The sequence below is a fragment of the Pleurodeles waltl genome, chromosome 1_2 (genome assembly GCF_031143425.1).
Source record: "Pleurodeles waltl isolate 20211129_DDA chromosome 1_2, aPleWal1.hap1.20221129, whole genome shotgun sequence".
In the NCBI taxonomy this organism is placed as follows: Eukaryota; Metazoa; Chordata; class Amphibia; order Caudata; family Salamandridae; genus Pleurodeles; species Pleurodeles waltl.
The window spans coordinates 955,723,190-955,743,656 of NC_090437.1; positions in this window are offsets into that span (position 1 = coordinate 955,723,190).

Genomic DNA, 20,467 nt, shown 5'->3' on the forward strand with positions numbered 1-20,467 from the left:
AGATGACTTGTCCTCTGTCAAAAATTACCATCTGCCATCTTTAGAGGCTGAAGCACTGATGCAGATCACCTTCTTTTGATACCGCCTCTGTCAAAATTTGTTTGGTAGTCAATTGGTGGGCAAACCAGTAAGTGTTCGCTACTTCATCGTCCATATTCCAAGAGAGCATTTATATTTTAAAATGTGTTGCTAATTCTAAGTAAATATCTCAGTCCCAAGGAATTTCTGTCCATGACTTGTCATTTTTCATTGTTAAGCTATCACTTTAAGAACTCCTTTGTTGATTTTATTGACAGAATCTTCCAATAAAACTAAGAGGTTAGATAGCTACATATGACTAGCTCTGCATTTTTCATGTTTGACTGGAATGAGAGCTGTTGTATGCTTTAATATGAGTGTTAGAACAAGGAACTCACATTTTTGGGATAAAAAGGAGAAGTATTTGACAGCAAGCAAAGTAACGAGACACAAATAGGAGGAAGTAACCTGCAGGTCTACTGGAGAAGGTGGTTGTAAAGAATTCCACTCTCAATTTTCTTGAAATCCTTTTTATTATAATGACATCTCCAGTATAGAAAACAGAAAATGTTATGCTTCTCTCCTCCTTGCAACTCTTCTCACCTCAACAGTTCCTACCTACATTCCAATTGATGTCATAAAATCTCCAGCCAGGTACCTAGACAACTACTATTGCTAACATCTCTACATATCTCCCCCTTAACCGATTCCAAAAACATCAAAAGGAATAAATAACATATTTTTTTCCCTGTTTTCCTTTTCCCTCACATACAAACAACACATAGGGGCTCATTCTGAGCCCGGCGGGCGGCGGGAGCCGCCCGCCTGGAGGGAGCCGCCAAATGACCGCACTGCGGTCAAAAGACCGCGGCGGCCATTCAGACATTTCCTCTGGGCCGGCGGGCGCTCTCCAAAAGAGCGCCCGCCGGCCCAGAGGAAATGCCCCTGCAACGAGGACGCCGACTCAGAATTGAGCCGGCGTAGTTGCAGGGGTGCGACGGGTGCAGTTTGCACCCGTCGCGTATTTCAGTGTCTGCATTGCAGACACTGAAATACACAGTGGGGCCCTCTTACGGGGGCCCCTGCAGTGCCCATGCCATTGGCATGGGCACTGAAGGGGCCCCCAGGGGCCCCGCGGCACCCCCTACCGCCATCCTGTTCCTGGCGGGAGACCCGCCAGGAACAGGATGGCGGTAGGGGGTGTCAGAATCCCCATGGCTGCGGAGCGCGCTCCGCAGCCATGGAGGATTCCCCCGAGCAGCGGGAAGTCGGCGGGAGACCGCCGACTTTCCGCTTCTGACCGCGGCTGAACCGCCGCGGTCAGAATGCTCGTGGGAGCACCGCCAGCCTGTTGGCGGTGCTCCCGTGGTCGGTGGCCCTGGCGGCCACCGGCTGCCAGGGTCAGAATGCCCCCCATAGTGATAAAACAAATTCAGACCCATATATGTTTTCCAGATAACATTTTCCACTCATTGCAAAATCTTCAATATAGAATCATTCTCTTTTTCCATACTCCATTCTTTACTGCTCTATGACATTTCATCTCCTCCCTCACGCACAACATCAAGACATATCTCTTCGGTAGCTCCCATTACAAGCATTCTTGATAGATAATCAGCAATTACATGTTTGCATCCTTTTACATATTCCACCTCACAGTTGTAATCCATGACTGATAACTTCAATTATGATATACGTGGTCACACCACTTTCCAATCCCTTTCTTCCCTTGAACAAATATATGAATAGTTTGTGGTCTGTTCACACCCTAAAGGGCAAAGCCCACACATGGAACCTAAAATGGTTGATCCCACAACAAGAAGCTAGAGCTTTTCTTTCAATAACCAAATATGTCCACACAATCCATGCAATCTCCTAGATGCAAAACCTATCATGCACTATTTCCCTTCCACTATCTGCATTAGTACACTGCTGTTTCCCACCACACTTGCATCAGTAGTTAAATAGGTTTTACCCAACACTTCAAATCGTGCCAGGGTAGGTGCTTGCGCAATGCTTTCTTTGAACATCTCAAAGACTCTCTCACATTCATCACTCTATAAAATGCCACATTCTATGTAATTATTCACCTCAAAGGTTCCACTATAGCTGAAACTTTTCTCACATACTTAACACAATATCCTGCCAATCTGACAAAGGACCTTAGCTCATTCTTATTGGATAGTTTTCTTGCCATTCTCACAGCCATCGCTATACTTTTCTTTGGTCTTACACCACCAGCTGTTATTTCATGTCCCAGATAACTTAACTTCTCCTTTCTCACAATTGACGTTTATCTCATTTAATCATCAACCAATGCAGCTTCAACCTCACCGTTAACTCCTCAAATACTCAGTCATGTTCACATACATTCATCCCTACAATTAAGATATTGAGAGAGCGTAGTTTATATAATCTATATTAACTTGAAATGCTTATGAATTAATGTGTGATGATGCCACATATTAACTATAGTAATGAATTTTTGCTTAAACGTGTACTTGAAATGTGACCATGAGGAGTGGCCGCCAATGTATATGTGGACTAATAAAATGATTAAATGTTTATGAATTATTATACTGAATAAGTTTTATACTAATTATTAATGATTGCGTTATTGAAATTATGCTAAAATCCTTGTAGGCCTTAAGTTAGCATGAGCCAAAGCTTAGCTGCTTGGCTCTCATATTAAATGTATTTTTCCTGTCTTGCAGTGTGCTGACTCGCAAAAGGACATGACCCCCTGTTTTCCTTCAAACTAGAAGCTGAATGTAACCATATTAGATCCGTTCTCATGAAAATTCACATTGCTTGTCGAAAATATTAGACAAAATGCAACAGTGTAGATTAATGTAATGTACAAGGTCGTTTAAACCGGTGAAGATAATGGAGCTACTGACCAAAAGATGTGCAAAGAATTACAGAAGGATGAAATCATACCGGACGTGCTACCTCTGAAGACGTCAATCATATGGACCAATAAAATGTAAACTAATATGGGGTGAAAGATTAATGACAGTGAGGGTCATTCTGACCCTGGCGGCCGGTGGCTGCCAGGGCCACCGACCACGGGAGCACCGCCGACAGGCTGGCGGTGCTCCAATGAGCATTCTGACCGCGGCGGTTCAGCCGCGGTCAGAAGCGGAAAGTCAGCGGTCTCCCGCTGACTTTCCGCTGCTCATTGGAATCCTCCATGGCTGCGGAGCGCGCTCCGCAGCCATGAGGATTCTGACCCCCCCTACCGCCATCCAGTTCATGGCGGGAAAGCCGCCATGAACAGGATGGCGGTAGGGGGGGTCACGGGGCCCCTGGGGGCCCCTGCCGTGCCCATGCCAATGGCATGGGCACGGCATGGGCCCCCGTAAGAGGGCCCCAAAATGTATTTCACTGTCTGCCTTGCAGACAGTGAAATACGCGACGGGTGCAGTAGCACCCGTCGCACCTTCCCACTCCGCCGGCTCGATTACGAGCCGGCATCCTCGTGGGAAGGTCGTTTTCCCCTGGGCTGGCGGGCGGTTTAACTGGAACCGCCCGCCAGCCCAGGGGAAAACTCGTAATACCCGCCGCGGTCTTTTGACCGCGGCGCGGTAATTTGGAGGGCGGGATCCTGGCGGGCGGCCTCCGCCGCCCGCCAGGGTCATAATGAGGCCCATAATCTGTTTCCTAACTGGGTAAAGATAGTGGGGTATAATCACGGACCAATGAAATTCTAGGGGAATGTACTAAGAAAAAGGGATAAAAACCCATGACACAGAGAACCATGAGAGGTGGTGTAGGGAATGCTATTGATTTTATCCAGAAACTTTGTCACTCTGTTTGGTGACTTATTATGGTTTTACTTAAACCATCCTCTTCTTAGATTGCCCATTTTACACTTTACCTCTTTATGAGGGAAGTGCCCCTTTTGGCCCCGGAGCAGAGTTTTGACGGATGGCGATTTGACTGACGTCCTGAAGACGAAGACTGAACCTGAGTGCTGACCCAAACCTTTGAGGGTAACTATGACAATGGAATTGTGATTTGTCTGTTTGCTTTTCCTTTCTAGGAACCAACTGTTTACTTTTGACAGAGACCAAAGCTAGATGTTTTCCAAATTGGTGTTCTAAATTGTTTTGCATGAAGCCCAACATGCCATTGCTAATCGGAGGTTAGGACAGGTGTTAACTAAAACTGACGCAAATAGACAAACGACTGAATCTATGCTTTGTTGAACCAAAGCGTTAATGACACTCTGCTAAAATTGATCTATGTTTACGCCGTGTTATGTTTTGATGTTTGTGATTCTTGCCTTAATGAAATCTTATCAGAGTTGCCATATTGTGACTATGCTATTGTGTTTCTTGGTTTTAAGATTAACATATTTGCTTTTAGAATTGTAACCAATAGGGAATAAACATCCTAAAATTCTACTAAACTGGTGTGGTTATTCATGACTGCAAGTTCATGGTAGTGTCTTGAAGTTGATTCATGTTTTTGACTAAAGTGAAATGCATTGTCGTAATAAATATTGATGACATTATTGACGTATTGATTAACATATTGATTAGCTATCTCGTCCTAAGGTGTCTCTCAACTGGTTCAAAAGATTCATTGGCCTAAAACGAGTCCTGATGTGTAATAAATTATCATAAAGGGACGCGTTAGCAGTTTTGGTAGCAGAGCGACGGTTTGGCCCTTTGGGGCCCTAGGACAGAGAATTACAGTTTAGATTGTTTTTCTGAGATAATGCAAATTGGAGATACGATGTGTTTCTAAATTCCCCATGACTTTCCCGGGATGTCGGAGCCTGCCTAAGTGAGTTGGGAATGTTCTCGGCGTTTTAGCATGTGTGGTGTAGAATTTGCTTGCTCAGCTTATGCATTTTGCAGGTGTTTTGTGAAGTTTGTGCGTAGTTAGGTCAGGTAATGTTGTTTTAGCAGGAGTGGGCGTACTCCGCAGTATGAGAGTAGGGAAGCTGGCGTACTTCATATGAGTGTGGCGCTTTGTGCTCAAAATTATCCACGTGGTTGGTTGTAAATGTACGGACTCGTCGTGGTCTAAGACTCCGGAGTATATTGACAAGTGTAGGAGACACTTGGGTTTATGTTGTAATTTGTGCGCTTTAATTAGGTCAATCGGGCGTGGTTGACAAGTCGAGTTTGAGTCAAATTGTATGTGTGAAACCTTCGATGGAGATTTGGCAAGTTCTAAAGTGCACTAGGACAAACCATTGACAAGTCGAGAGTAGGATTTGCGGGTCGAATTCTGCTTGAGGGTGCGTGAACTGAGAAGGAGAGAGTAGCAGCCGAGGCTTCAAGCAAAATCTCTGTAAAGTTCTGAAGCAAATGTGTACCCTTCCTGTAGTAAACCGGCAAATTGAGTTGTTGTTGTTGTTAAAGGTGCTCGCAGTAATTTTGCATTAGTCTAGTGTGAATCTAGTGAGGGGCGGATGAGCCGCCAGACTTTGTCAGCTGCAGTGTGTGAGTGTGACATCAGTGGTGCCGTGCTGAGATTGGTTAGTTGTCGAGAGGGGTCGCACACGGATTGGCTGCCGTCCGTGAGAGGCAATAGGTTGAGAAAGGTGGGTGAAGAGTGTCCTGGGAATTAAAGTCACTTCCTGATTAAATAGAAATAAAAGAAAAGACGCAAAGATGAATTTTATCAAAGCTTTTAGGAGCGCTCTGAAAGGAGACGCATACATTATGGCGAGTGAAGGGGAGCCTACACCGCCTGAGGTTACTCCAGCTTATATAGTCATGGAGGAAAAGGGTGTTGCGCCTTGCTTATGGATGAAACAGTGGTGCAAACTGACAGAAAAGGAGGGATGTTTGGCATTTCCGGAGCACGGAACGTTCAATACGAGAATTTTTGAGAATTTGAGGTGGATGTTAAGTGTACAAAAGCCACCTCCGAGGCCAGCCCAGTATGAGGCATTAGCAATCTGGGATTTAATGGCTATTAAACAAAGACAGCAGAAATTCGAGAGGAGAATGAAAAGGGCAGAAAAGACTTTAGCTGAGGCTAGATGGGACAATGAGAGCAAAATGTGGAGATGGGGAATAGTTGACGGACTTAAATTGTTCCCAGCAATAACACAGGGAGATGAAACACAGGGAAAGAAAGCCACCTGTAAGACAGATAAGGACTCTAGTAAGCCTAAAGAGACTAAGAGATCTTGGATAGAAGAAGATGATTCAGACGATGAAGAGTTTCTTAATCAGTTATTGCATGATCGCCCGCCACCTTATGCAGTAGACAACAATGTCCCGAGCACTAGTGCGGGTCCTGGGAACCAGACGCAGGAGAAGGGAGTTACTGATACAGTGTAGACTAGTGATACGGTTTTGACACAAAGTGGTGTCCGTGTACCCACTGCGCCAGACATGCAGATACAGTTGCAACCTCCATTGCAGATACAGAGAATCTATCCAGACGTCCCAGTACTAGAGACTACTACGAATCTGATAGTGCCGCCTGACCCGATATATACAAAATCGAGGTTAGTGCAGATTGAGACAACTCCACAATTGCTGCCCCAGCCGCAGCAACAGCTGATACCAGGGTATAGTCCAGCCACAGGACCTCCATTAGTACCTGCCCCGGCTTCAGTGAGTCAAGCTCTGAGAGTTACTGCTCCGCGGGGGTTGGGACCAGGTCAGACACCAGCTGCCATATCATTACCAATTACTGTTGGTCCACCGGTGCCATTGTATGCGCAAGGTAAGCCTGGCATGTGTGATCAGGGAATAATGACCCAAGATGCAATAAGAGGAGGGTCCATAGGAACTCCCCAGTTAATGGCTCCAGGAGAGCAATCAGTTGAAGGACCAAGGTCCTTGTTAGACCTTAGCCCGGTTGAAGCACCTTTGGAAGCAATGAGACAGGCAGGGCTAGGTGTGCTAACCCCACAGACAATAAGTACGAATGCTTCACAGTCGCCAATGACGCATGCAGGGAATATTTCGCTGCAGGGTTTTACGGTGCAACAATTAAATGAGTGGCTAAAAAAAACTTATGCCTCACAAAAGACTGTAGTAACTGCAGAAAAGCCAGAAAGGTCAGAAAAAAGATGAGTACCTGAACTTTGTGAGACTGGGTGTGGAAGCTGCTGAACTGGTGGAAGGGACAGTAGGGGTAAACAGATTAGAATCGTACACAGAAGCGGAGTTAAGGTATCTGTGCCCACAGATTACTAAAGAAGTGGGCAAGGTGCATCAGAGGTTGGCGAACCTGGCAGACAAATACAATATTGACATTGAGAATACTAAACATTTGAAAAGAAGTTACAGACTAGACTTCGACTCTAAAGACTTTGATCACATGAGGTCAGCTGGAATAAAAGCGCATATTAAAGAAATATTGCAAAGTGCGCAGATGAGGGGAGCCTTAGAAAAGTGGGAAGGCAGATGGGCAAAGAAAAGAGATAAGGAGAAAGGCGACAGTCCGGGATCGAGTCCGACTAAAGCCTCACCAGACACTGGTACAGTAAAGATACTACCAATGAGAGAAACAGCTGGAGGGGTTCTAGTCCATGTGCCGTGGACTAGGGGAGACATTCTGGGGGTCATTCTGACCCTGGCGGCCGGTGGCCGCCAGGGCCACCGACCACGGGAGCACCGCCAACAGGCTGGCGGTGCTCCCACGAGCATTCTGACCGCGGCGGTTCAGCCGCGGTCAGAAGCGGCAAGTCGGCGGGCTCCCGCCGACTTACCGCTGCTCGGGGGAATCCTTCATGGCGGCGGAGCGCGCTCCGCCGCCATGAGGATTCTGACAGCCCCTACCGCCATCCTGTTCATGGCGGTAAACCCGCCATGAACAGGATGGCGGTAGGGGGTGCCGCGGGGCCCCTGGGGGCCCCTGCCGTGCCCATGCCAATGGCATGGGCACGGCAGGGGCCCCCGTAAGAGGGCCCCGCAAAGTATTTCAGTGTCTGCCTTGCAGACACTGAAATACGCGACGGGTGGAACTGCACCCGTCGCACCCCTGCAACTACGCCGGCTCAATTCTGAGCCGGCGTCCTCGTTGCAAGGGCATTTCCTCTGGGCCGGCGGGCGCTCTTTCGGAGAGCGCCCGCCGGCCCAGAGGAAATGTTTAAATGGCCGCCGCGGTGCGGTCATTTCACGGCGGTACCTTGGCGGACGGCCTCCGCCGTCCGCCAAGGTTAAAATCACCCCCCATGTCTTTTACAAATGATTACCCCAGGTTGAGGGAGAAACCGATAGAGTGGTATCAGCAGACAGACAGCTTTGTGAAACTTGCGAAGTGTCTCTGGGAAGACTCGGATACCTTGTTTGAGATTATTGTTCCACCTGACTTATGGCTTGAGTGCAAGAGGGGTGTAGACTGGCCGACACAGGAGCCGTCAAGGGATAAGGTGACCGGAGCACCATCTGAGGAGGTGATGAAGTACTATCATAAAGTAATTGAGTTCTTGAAGCAGAAAGTGCAGCCGAAAGTGACTGATTGGCAGAAAATCGACCGGACCTCACAGGAGGTTAGAGTCAATCCATGCTTAGTATGATAGGTTATTGAAAGCGTTCAAACATTACAGTGGCACTGAGACTATTGAGACGAAAGACATGAACCATCTTGTGTTTAGATTTGTTGAAGGGCTGAGACCAGAGGTTAGCCAGATGATTAAGAATCATTTGATCTGTTGGCAAGCGAAGCCGATTGATGAGGTGTTGCAGTATGCAAAATACTGTAGTGATGAGATTGAACTGAAGCAGAGAAAACTGAAGGAGAAAGTGATGGCATGCAGATAAGGCCAGAGCAGGCAGGTATGCAAGGGAATGGAATCCAGCAGATGGTACAGCAACAATCGCAAGGGAACGGCGCGTTTCAGGTGCAACATAGAGACCGAGGTGGAGGTTTGGTGAATCGTGGTCCAGATCTCAATACTGTGGTGGTTCAAAATGACGTACAAGGGATGAAAAAGATGTCACCATGTCATGCGTGCAGGGGCGTGGGGCATTGGAAGCGGGAATGACCGAATGCTGTGCATGATGGTGGCGTTCAACAAGCACTGTCGGTACATTTCAAAATGTGAGAGGTCCAAAAATGAGAGGTCAAAATCAGAACTTCCAAAATATCATGGTTCAGATGCAGGGGCTATAGTCCATGCAGCAAATACAAATGCCGCGTGTTCAACCAGCACAAATTCAGCATGTACAGCAGCAGGTTCCCATGGTACCTAGACAGCAAATGCAATTACCCTTAGCTCTGATGGGACAGCAACAGGTGATGCTTCCTCAGCAGGTCACAGGTCAAGTAGTGAGCCAAAATAATACCGTGCCGCAGTTCCCATTACGTGGTGAAGATGGAATGAATGATGAATGGTCGGATGACAGTTCAGACAGTGAAGAGTGCAGGCTTGCAGCGTCCCTAGAAGTAGATCAAAGGGGACCCTATGTAGAGGGAAAGGTGATGGGAAACACGGTTTCTTTCTTGGTTGATACCGGAGCTAAACGCTCTACAGTCAGAAGTGCAGAGGTTCCGAAATTGCCACTTTCAGGGCGTACCATAAGAGTGGTAGGAGTAGCAAACCAGTATCTGACAAATCCGATTACTGATCCGGTTCAGGTTGAGATTGGAAACTTCCAGGGACTGCATAAGTTTGTAGTCTGCGATTCGAGTCCCGTGTCCCTACTAGGAAGAGACTTACTGTGCAAAACAAAATGTTCGATTACCTGTTCTAATGATGGAATTGAAGTACAGACAAACAGAAGGGGATGATGGTCAGTTCTCAGAGTTAGAGACAGAGACCGCGAATGAGGATTACCCTTTGATAACCTTATTCCCAATGCTTACAGTGACTGACTTTCCAGCTGAGTTACAGGGAACAGTGACAGAGAAAGTGTGGGACTTGACAGGAAAAGAAGTGGGGCTGATAAAAGGAGTGGAACCAGTTAAAGTACAAGTGAAGCCAAATGCAGTGTTTCCCCAGGTGCCGCAATACCACATGGCACAAGATGTCCTTATCCAAGTGTCACAAATAATTGCAGATTTTGTAAAGCAAGGGGTTCTGAAAGACATATTGAGCAGCCCATGTAATTCACCAATAATGGGTCTGAAAAAGCCTTGTGGGAAGGTTCAAATTGTGCAGGACTTAAGGAAAATAAACAAGATTGTGGTAAAGTGTTGCCCCATAGTGCCGAACCCAGCAGTGATTATGTTTCAGGTTCCATGTAATGCAGAATGGTTCACCATGGTAGACTTGTCACAAGCTTTCTTTTCGGTGCCTCTTCATGAGGACAGCCAATTTCTCTTCAGTTTCAAATTCCTGGACAAGGTGTACAGTTGGTGCAGAATTCCTCAAGGGTTTTCTGAGTCACCGTCCATCTTCAATCAGATATTGAAGAAGGACTTGGAGTCATTGGAACTGCCTTTCAGTTCGACTCTGGTGCAATACATTGATGACTTACTGGTTGCGTCCAGAACAAAAGATGACTGCAGGTATGACACAATTGCCTTACTGAACCATTTGGGAAAGAACGGACAGAAAGTGTCCCCGAAGAAGTTGCAGTATTGCCAGAAAGAGGTGAAATACTTGGGACATTTGATTGAGAAAGGGTCCAGGAGAATGTCAAAAGAAAGGGGAACAGCCATACTGCAGATGAACCCCCCGACAACAAAGAGAGATGTCAGAATGTTTTTGGGAATGGTGGGTTACTGTCGTCAGTGGATTACTAACTTTTCGATTATCTCGAATCCATTGATAAAACTGACAGGCAAAGAAACTAAGGATGACCCGTATACCATAACTCTGTCCAAGGAAGAGCTTGAGTCATTCATGGAATTGAGGGAGTGCATGTGCAGGGCACCAGCTTTAGGTATGCCTGATTACACACAGCCTTTTCTACTGTTTTGTCATTAACGTGATGCTTGTTCTTTGTCTGTCTTGACACAGGACCATGGAGGTGCAAACCGTCCTGTAGTGTATTTTTCAGCTACCTTGAACCCCATCGCAGCAGCCTTAACGGGTTGTTTGCGTGCAGTTGCAGCAGTTGGTCAGAGCCTCACACAGTGTGAAGGCATAGTGATGGGACATCCCCTAACAGTAATGGTTCCGCATTCAGTTGAAATTTTGTTGACCCGAACTAAAACCCAGCACATGACAAATGCCCGACTTACCCAATATGAGACAATTATTCTGGGGTCACCTAATGTCTCCTTAAAGAGATGTACTGTATTGAACCCAGCAACTCTACTTCCTGTTGAAAATACTGAGATTAATAATGAAGAGGAAGTGGAGCATGACTGTCTTGAGGTAACAGAACTATGTACCAAACCCCGACCTGCCATTCAAGATACGCAGTTAAAAGAAATTGACTGCATTATGTTTGTTGATGGATCCTGTCTGAGAGACTCAGTTGGAATATTGAGAGCTGGTTATGCGGTATGTACAATAGCTGGCATTATAAAAGCTTCCTGGCTCGAAAGAGTGTATTCCGCACAAGTAGCTGAATTAATTGCCCTTACTAAGGCATGCCACGCAGCTGAAAATCTGAAAGTCACTATCTATACTGACAGCAGGTATGGATTTGGAATTGTACATGATTTTGGCCAATTGTGGTCACAGAGAGGTTTCATGACCTCTTCTGGTTCTCCAGTTAAAAATGGCGAACAGATTAAGGATTTGTTACATGCGATTCAGTTACCCCTTGAAATTGCAGTGGTGAAATGCAATGCTCACGTTAAGTCACAAGACTTTGTGTCAATGGGAAACGGCTATACAGATCAAGTCGCAAGGTTTTGCGCATTGAACTGTATATCGTTCAAGGATCAGTGGGAATTGTTACTGCAAACTGAAAATGAAACATGTTTGAATTTTGCAGTGAGAGTAGTTGATACTTTAGACGAGTTAAACTCACTGCAGGGCCGTTCGAGCAGGGAGGAAAAACATTCCTGGCAGAGAATGCAATGCATACAAAGAGCTGACAACTTGTGGGTCCCAGAGGAGGGGAAACTGGATTTGCCAAACAGCCTTTTGTCACAGTTTGCAAGGCTTTACCATGTGCAGGCACATCTTGGGAGAGATGCAATGATCAGATTGTTCAAAATTGACTGGTTTAACCCGAAATTCAGACAAGCCGCAGAGGTTAGTTGTCACAGGTGCATCATCTGTCAACAGATGAATGCCGGAAAAGGGACTGTGGTAACTTTGTGCCACATAGGGAGAGCTGGAGGTCCATTTAGCAAGATGCAAATGGATTTTATTGAAATGCCAATGTGTGGAGGAATGAAGTACGTGTTGGTGTTTGTGTGTGTTTTCAGCCACTAGATTGAAGCTTACCCCACACGTAGGAATGACAGTCTTACAGTTGCAAAGCTATTGCTCAGAGAGCTAATACCCAGGTTTGGTTTTCCGGTCTCTTTAGAATCAGATAGGGGCAGACATTTCGACAATGAGGTGATCAAGCTCTTGTGTGCTGCATTAGACATTGAACAGAAGCTGCATTGTAGCTACCGCCCTGAAGCATCAGCATTAGTAGAACAGATGAATGGTACCTTGAAGTCGAGAATGGCAAAAATGTGCGCAGCTACTAATTTGAAATGGCCAGATGCATTGCCCTTAGTGCTGATGTCAATGAGAAATACGCCTGATAAGAAGGCAGGACCATCACCCCATGAAATCCTCATGGGCAGAGCCATGAGGCTACCCGCAGTACCCGCAAATGCTCTTGTGAATATCACGGAAGATATGGTGTTGGACTACTGCAAAGGTTTGGCTGATGTGGTTCGCTCTTTTTCCCACCAGGTGGAAGCCAATACATTGCCACCGATCCGTGGTCCAGGTTACACCCTGCAAACCGGTGATTGGGTGTTTGTCAAGAAGCACGTGAGAAAGTCGTGTTTGGAGCTGCGCTGGAAGGGGCCATATCAAGTAATACTGACAACAACCACTGCTGTGAAATGTGCAGGCGTTCCAAACTGGATACATGCCAGTCACACAAAGAAGGTAACATGTCTGACTGATAAGGAAATTTAAGTTTCCGACTCAGCAATTCCAGAGAAGGAAGTCTGAGGGCCAGAAGACAGCCAAAGGGGAACTGAGACTGCAGGAGAGCCCACTGAGGACAGCTTAGTCCATTGAACAGCAAACGAGTTCAAGAGAGGTGACGGTGAGCCTATCTCAGTAGAGGCAACAGGAGAACTAAGTCAAGGAGACGTTCTTCCAGAAGTAGACGGATACGGGTTAGTGCTTGAACCTGTTACAGACCCAGAAGAAGAAAAAGGGGATATAGTAGAGAGAGAGGTCAAAGCACACCGGGATCCCCTGAGCCAGTTGCAGGTCCCTCAAGAGAAAACACCATAGCACAAGAGGAGGGTGCTGTTCAGCATCCTGAAAGGCGAAGCAGGCAAAAGACGTTTAAAGGTGACTTCTGGCCAAAGAAACAGGCTGCAAGAGAAAAGGTCGTACCAGGTGAAACAATAACAGAAGAAATCGATACAACCAGAATAGAGGATCTAAGTGAAGGAGAATTGCAAAGTGAATGCAGGTTGAAAAGAAAAAGAATCGCAAATAGAAGGTACGCGGGTCCTGAATGGGCATACGCAACGACATCTGAATGGCAACAAGAATTCTTAGCGTTCTGTTTTGATCGAGAAGTGCCAGGCCAATACTATGGTACCTGAAATCAATCAGAGAAAAAGACTATGCTAAAACTGAAATTGAAACCGAAAGCTGAAAAACTGAGAAAGAGACTTATAAAATTACCGGATGTGACACTGATAACCTGAATTGACTTTGAAACCCGATTATGACAAGCTGCTAACCTAATTTGACAAAAAGGTCCTGTGTGAGTGAAACGCTGTAAATACACGCAGAGAGAGAGAGAGAGAGAAAGAAAGACTTTGCATCAAGAAGAAAGAAAAAAAAAAAAGAGAGCTTTTAAATGGTCCTCAAGTTGATTGTTTGTTTTGAGTTATTCTGCTATCTAATTCTTTACAGACCATGGCTCATAATAGAGGTAGTAGCAAGAAGGGTAAGGTGTGTGGTTGGTTAAGCGTTGTATTAGGTATTGTGTGTGCAATAATAATTGTAGGTGTGATTGTGGGAATGCCGTGGTTGGATAAGAAAGCGACTAACAATGCTTCAAAACCTGAGACTGCAACACTAACACCGTGGGAAAAGTTTGAGCAAGATACAAAACACTTGCATGAGGGAACTAATTTAAAAGGGGAACTCTCCACTAACGTCTTCAATCGCTTGCTGAATGAGTATGTTGAAACCATGAATGCAAGAAACTGTTATGTGTGCACAAAGGTTCCTTCATCAGTACAAGAAGGGGTCACCTATCATAGTCTTCCACTAACATACGGGATAAGCTGTAGTTTGCTACTAACAAGATTTTATGATCAGAAGCATGTGCAATATTTTTATTCTAACTTGGATGTGGTGTTTTCCTTTATGCCTGTGACTGAGTTTCTGAACAAATTAGCTAAGGAGCATAGTATAAAAATAGTTAGAGGTTTCTTTGAACCGGCACTTACATTTGGGACAGCTTATGCACACCGCAACAATCTGACTTGCTTATTAACGCGTGTAGAGAAAAGCTTCTTAGATCACACTGATGATAGACGCAAAGCATTGAAAGAGAGACTAAAAAAGGGGCAAGAGAAACGCACATATGCAAATGATTATGCTTACACTGCAATAAAGACACAAGGCAAATTAGCTATAGATGCATTACATGTAGGAAGGCTTTGTATATATAGGCCAAAATCTGATCATGACACTTTATTTGTGGGAACGAGTGAATGCAGGCATGTGTTTTTGTTTCAGAGTAAATGGACATTCATGTTAAATGGACAGGATCCAGCGATCCCTGGGATCTATTATATCTGTGGACTTAATGCTTATTACCGTCTCCCTAAGGGATGGTATGGGACATGTTATTTGGGGATAGTTTTCCCAAAGATTTACAAGATTGATGACTTAAAGCAAATACCTAAAGCATCTGAATTACAACATGTTAGACAAAAACGAGAGACAGCGGCTGCTGTCGTTGGTGACATATTTGGAGCCATAATTCCTTCAGTAGGGGTTATTCTAAACTCCATAAAGATTCGAAAGTTGTCTACTATTGTGGATAAAATGCTGACAAATTTTACAGGGGCCATACTCCTGATGGATACTGAACTTGCTGCTGAAAGAGCTATGACTCTTCAAAATCAGCTTGCTTTAGACATTCTTTTAGCAAAGAGCAGCGGAGTCTGCAAGAAGCTCAACGAGCGTCATTGTTGCTCATTTATACCGGACAATAGTAAAAAGATTAGAGGTATGCTTACTAACCCAACTAGAGATAGTGCAGATTTGAAGGAATTGAAGGAACCTGGAGTGTGGGGGAAAGTGGGAAAAGGAATTGCCAGAGTAGGGAGCTGGTTTAGCAACATTTGGAATGGGGTTCTTGCAAAAATACTAGGGGGTTTATTAATTGTCCTGATTTGTTTATTAGGTTTATGGGGAGCATGCAAAATTAATGACAAAATTAAAAGAAATTGGACAAAGAGAAACAAGAGAAATGAGGAAAGTGAAAGGGAGAAAATGTTTAATGAAATTTGGGAAAGTTTACACAAGGGACAAGATGTTGAAATGCGCATTATGCGCAAGGTGAAAAATTAAAAGTGAAAGGTCGAAAGGGAAAGGTTTGTGTGATGACGAACGTCATCAGAGGAGGGACTGAAAGAGCGTAGCTTATATAATCTATATTAACTTGAAATGCTTATGAATTAACGTGTGATGATGCCACATAATAACTATAGTAATTAATTTTTGCTTAAACGTGCACTTGAAATGTGACCACGAGGAGTGGCCGCCAATATATATTCGTGGACTAATAAAATGACTAAATGTTTATGAATTGTTATACTGAATACGTTTTATACTAATTATTAATGATTGCATTATTGAAATTATGCTAAAATCCTTGTAGGCCTTAAGTTAGCATGAGCCAAAGCTTAGCTGCTTGGCTCTCATATTAAATGTATTTTTCCTGTCTTGCAGTGTGCTGACTCGCAAAAGGACATGACCCCTTGTTTTCCTTCAAACTAGAAGCTGAATGTAACCATAATAGATCCGTTCTCATGAAAATTCACATTGCTTGTAGAAAATATTAGACAAAATGCAACAGTGTAGATTAATGTAATGTACAAGGTCGTTTAAACCGGTGAAGACAATGGAGCTACTGACCAAAAGATGTGCAAAGAATTACAGAAGGATGAAATCATACCGGATGTGCTACCTCTGAAGACGTCAATCATATGGACCAATAAAATGTCTGTAAACTAATATGGGGTGAAAGATTAATGACATAATCTGTTTCCTAACTGGGTAAAGATAGTGGGGCATAACCAATGAAATTCTAGGGGAATGTACTAAGACAAAGGGATAAAAACCCATGACACATAGAACCATGAGAGGTGGGGTAGGAATGCTATTGATTTTATCCAGAAACTTTGTCACTCTTTTATATCAGAAAGCTCCCAAAGGTGTCACAAATGAAGTTAAGTGTCTTGAATCTTCATGTAGGTTGACCTGATGACAGGCAGCGGATATATCCAACAAACTACAAACATGTCCTCCCCCCATAGTTTCTAGCCTCTCAGATATGTTTGGAAGAGGATGCCTTTCTACCCAAATATTCCTGTTTAGATCATGCAAATCTATGCACAAACAAATCTTTCCACCTTCCATCGGTACAACTACTATCGGCCCCAACCATTCTGACACCTCAATGGGCTCAATTATTCCTTGTTCAAATAGACTTTCTAATTCTCAGCCTAAGGGTTCTTCTATCCTATCTGGAATATTTATCATTTTATGAACCACAAGGCTAGCTTTTTCTTTCCATATTATCTCATGTGAAAACCCTGTTTAAAGACCCAGTCCCTGTTTGAAAACTTTCGGATACTTTCTTCCCACATTGTCACTCCAGCCATCAGTCTCTCCAACATTCGTCCTTTCTATTGCCATTGCAGGACCTTTGGCATTCAAAATGTATTATGATATTCAAATCTCTTTAATAGTTCTATACCAGTTCGTCCGACCCATAGTTAGTTACATATACTCAACCCTTCACTGGTTCACTTTTGAATTTTACTGTCATCCAACTCATTCCCAGTATCTCAGTTCTTTTTCCTCCATATCCCACCACTGTAATGTCTGGTTCACTCAATGATGGGCTCTCACTCATTGACCAATTTGTTGTATACGTTTTATTCTAAATAATTGTATGCAGACTCCCCAGGCTGCCAATTTTCTAACAACCCTGTCATCTAAGGACACATCACAATGAAGTTTATCCACACTCTCAATTTTCACATGTTTAGTATCCAACAATCCTGCAGTTTCACCTTCCGTATTCATTCCTTTTACCTCATTTGTTAATTTTCCACATTCTCACATACATCATCTTCCTCCTGAATTTTCTTCTTTTCTGACACTCTTGTTTTACACACCTTCATGAAATGTCCTTTCCTTCCACAATTTCTACATTTGGTGCTCCTAGCAGCACAAGTTAGGCTAGAAGCAATGTGCCCATGAGCCCCACAACAAGAACATTTTATTTCTCTGGAAGGACTGTTTCTCTTTTCCCTTTTAGCCACTGAAAAATCCAATGCTTTATTCACGTTCTTTCTTTTCTTTTCTTCGTCTTCCACCACTTCTACTGTTTCCCTCCTTCCAATTGATCTACCTTCAATTTCCTTCAGCCACATGGATGTGGGTTCCATGCCTTTCACCATTTGAATAGCCTTCTTTAACGTCTAATCTTTCTTTAAATGTTTCTCCTTTATCTACCTTTTATTGGTACACCATACTATCTTATCTCTTATTAGTGAATCAGTTAATTGTTGACTGTTCATGACTGTCCATGACAGCATCAGTTTTAGGTGTAAAATGCAAATCTAACATTTGAATAGACATTTCATACACATTTGACCATCCCCCATTCCTAGTGATATCTCAGGTAAGTCCTCATAAGCTCTCCTCCCCTCCACTCCCAAGTGATGCAGCAATATGGCTTGCCTTCTCACCAAACCATATTTATCACGTTCAATTGCTAATATATAAGTTACAAATATTTTTTTCCATTGTTTCGAAGATATGGATTGATCACCAGGGATTGATAAAAATGGTGGAGGTGATGTCATGCTTTGATCCACCATGGTAACTGCAAGGAATTGCAAAATAAAGTCAAAATATCATTTTAAAATAAATATCTAACTTAAATTACCATAACAAATAAAAAAAGAATCTAATACAGCAAACTGTCACAACAATCTAAAATAATGAAACTGTTGTTTTTTTATGTTTTTTCTCTTCTCTCTTCATCAATTTCTTCTTCTACTTCAGATACTAACAGATTTCCTCTAATGTTCTCTAGTCACTAGTACTTCCTCTATTTTCATATATATATATTTTATCTTTTTTTTTCAACAGAGTCTGCTGGAAGACAAACAGGAGGAACTACGAAGATCACAGTCCCCAAACGTGCAAGTAGGACATGCACAAAATATATACTTTTTCCTTATATATCCAAGAGCTTGCATCTCATTTATGCAACGCTCTCACACAACTGAGGGCTAAACATCCGAATGGCAGCTCATGCCAGAAAGTTCACATAAGCGGGCCGCTCCTGGAAAAAACCTACCCCATGCCAAGAAGGGTCTTCACAAGACCGCTGTTTGAGCTGACAGGTCACACATGTGAGCAGCTAATAGCTCACACACCTTTGTGGCAGCCCATGCAAGGAATCCAGTTCACACGGATGCTTACAGTTCCTTACTGTTGAATCATACCGGCATAAGCCTTGCACGTTGCCTGGAAGCACCAATTTTCTTTTTAATGAATAAGCCAAAAAGCTGAACTATTTGGCTCTTCAAAGCCCTTCAAAGCTTTATAATATATGAAGTTCTCTCCCTAATTCTATATATTTTTTTCTCCTTCTTGGTCTTCAATGTCTGACTCAAAATATAATTTGCTCACAGCCACACGCCGCCTTAACAACAGAACGCCTTACCGGCTTCCAGTTCTTCACAGCTCAAATCCAACATCCCATCTCAACAACAGCGGGAATGAGCACTCTCCTAAGGCATCCACTCTTCCAGTGCTCCAATTGAAAGTCCTCCTAGGTTCTTCTTTTATTCCCGGGTTGGAGATGCCCTTTTACTTGTCCCCTGCAAAGGATCCCATCCACGTCACCATGTAAAGATTTCCACTCCAAATTTTCTTTAAATCCTTTTTACTACCTACTGCCAGTCACCAGTAGGTAGTTATAGTTAGGAGCATGTTTCTATAGGATAAGCAGTTTTTGACTTACCTATATCTTTGGTGTTGTTTGACGGATCTTCACGAAATATTCCAAACAAAAGTGTGCCTGTAATTCTTGTTGCACATGGAAAGTTTTGGGGTGATCCTTCAAGCGAAAGCCAGAAAAAGAGTAGGGTCAAAAAAAGTGAATTTCTCATGTTAATTCCCGAAGGAGCTTTGAACATGTCTGCAGTACCAACAGCTGGATGGAATTAAACCACATTTGTCAGAAAATTAGATTTTGATCCACAGACTATGCTGTTTATTATTTGTTGTAAATCTGTTAAGTAGCTGTTGAGAAATTTAAGGAAAACCACATTTGTATATCTAGGTCCGCTGTTCGTCAGCGACAACTTCGCGAAGAATAACAAGCTCGTGCAGAGGAATACAGAGCTCTGATTGGCTGCCAACGCTTCAACCAGTGAGTGTTATCAGCCACCTTGGGACTCAGCTGCTGCAGGGTAGGAATACCCTGATCCCAAAGCCTTGTTCTTGGGGTCCACAGGGACCCCGGCAGGGCAAAAAAGCATTTTCTTTTTAAAATAATTGACCCGAATTAGCAAATTCACATATTTGTGGCAAAATAAATAAAAGCAAACCAGTGCGGGCTCCGCACTTGTTTTAATTGTAGCCCCCGGGTGGGCTAGGTCCTGGGGATATGTGTGAATTAATAAAAAAATGGATGGGGTGCACAGGATTTGCCCATCCAAGGGCTTAAAAATACCCTGGGGACCACTACCTCCCTAGGACTAATTTGAATAGGAAGCAGGGGGGCTGTGTGTACCCTCCTGGGCCCCTTGGACCACCACCTCCCAGAGGCTACAAATGTAAAATTATATGGGGGAGTGCGTGGTCCCCCTGAGCCCCGGGGACCACCACCTCCCCAGGGCTACAAATAAAATGCTTAGAGGGGGGCTGTGCGGACCCCCCCCCCAAGCCCTGGAGACCACCAGCTTCTCCCTTGGGGCTAGGCTAGGACCAGGGCACCCAGGGACACCTGGCTGGGCCCCAGGGATGCGGTCCCAAGAGCCAAAATCAGCCCTGGGAGGGTGGGCCATGTGGCCCCTCTCCCCCATTGAATTGTGGTCGGGTTGACCAGCCCAGGGAGGGTGGGCTGCATGGCCTCCCCTTCCCCATTGAATTGTGATAAGCCGT